Source organism: Nicotiana tabacum, chromosome 13 (genome assembly GCF_000715075.1).
Source record: "Nicotiana tabacum cultivar K326 chromosome 13, ASM71507v2, whole genome shotgun sequence".
Classification (NCBI taxonomy): Eukaryota; Viridiplantae; Streptophyta; class Magnoliopsida; order Solanales; family Solanaceae; genus Nicotiana; species Nicotiana tabacum.
Window position 1 is genome coordinate 64375395 of NC_134092.1, and position 1417 is coordinate 64376811.

General features: G+C 42.8%; 1 non-coding gene across 1 annotated transcript; it reads right to left on the minus strand.

Moving 5' to 3' along the window:
- Nucleotides 1-590: 590 nt before the first annotated feature.
- On the minus strand, nt 591-697 carry LOC142168544 (small nucleolar RNA R71). Its single transcript, XR_012698399.1, has one exon. It is a non-coding gene; the product is annotated as a small nucleolar RNA R71 (small nucleolar RNA).
- Between the last annotated feature and the right edge of the window lie 720 nt (nt 698-1417).

Sequence of the window (1417 nt, forward strand, 5' to 3'; positions counted from 1 at the left end):
CTGAGAATATAGAGAAGGTTGGGCAATCCTCAACCAAAGAAACTATGGCTGGAGATGATGATAATGTTGATTTGGCTACAAGAGAAGCAGCCCAACAAAGAGAAAAAACGGCACGGGATGCTGAGGAAGCAACTATTAGGGATGCGCAGCGCATCTATGAAGAAGAGAGAGTTCACAGACTTAACCGTGGGTGTAGGCTAGTTCAGAAACATAGCTCCCAGTGCTGGGAGACCACTTGGTGATTACGCTAGACCGGTCTACAACCAAGGATTATCAAGTATTGGACCACCTCCAGTGGCTGCGAACAAGAGTTGAAGCAGGGGTTACTTCAAACGCTGCAAAACAGCTGTGTCTTCAGAGAAAAGATGAATGAAGATCCAAACAACCATCTGATAGACGTTGAGGAGATTATGAACATCTTTAAATATAATGGTGTGTCACAAGATGCAGTCTACTTAAGGGCATTCTCTTTCACACTCAAGGATGATGCAAAGCATTGGCTTCGAAGCTTGCCTAATGGGTCGATTAGAACATGGGATGAGATGACCAGAAAAGCTCTTGATAAATATTTCTCATCAGCTAAAATGAGCAAGTTTAGAAGAGAAATCCATAACTTTTGCCACAACGACATTGAAACTGTGTTTGAAGCTTGGGAAAGGTTTAAGGAGATAGTGCAAAAGTGTCAACATCGTGGGATTGAACTATGGATGCAACTCCAGGATTTTTGGGATAGATTGACACCGACCTCACGTAGAACATTGAGTAATGCAGCTGGAGGCCCGTTAATGAAGAAGACTCCAGAGAAGATAGTCACAATTCTAGATGAGTTGTTTGAAGATGCAAATCAGTGGCCTTCTAAGAGTGCTGAAAGAAGAAGAGCGACTGGTGTTCACCAGGTTGATGCTAACACATCTATGCAGGTACAACTTGATTCCATGGCCAATGAAATAAGGAAGCTGATCTTAGCTTCAATACATAGTGAGCCCCACACAGCTTGTGATATATGTGAAAGAGGACACCCTACTCATGAGTGTCAAGCCTCAATTGAGGAAGTTAATGTTGTTGGGAATTATAACTTTAATGCAATGGGTCAGAAGCACCCCGGTTTTTTGTGGAGTTCACCTGAGGGTACTGTAAATGCATGTCAACAAAACAACTCTAGATTCCAGGGACAAGGAGCCCCAGGCTTCCAAAATCAGCAGAGGCTGCAGTTCCAGCCTCAACATTCCACTCAGCCCGGGCTAGAAGATCTAATGAAGTTTTTCATTATCAAGATAGATGAAAGATTAGATGCTCATGGTGAAGCTATTAAAGAAATTGGCACTGGTTTGCGTAACTTGTAGAAGCAAGTGGGACAAATTGTAACTGTATTGTCTGAAAGAATCACAGGTACTCTGCCAGCTGATACTGAAAGAAA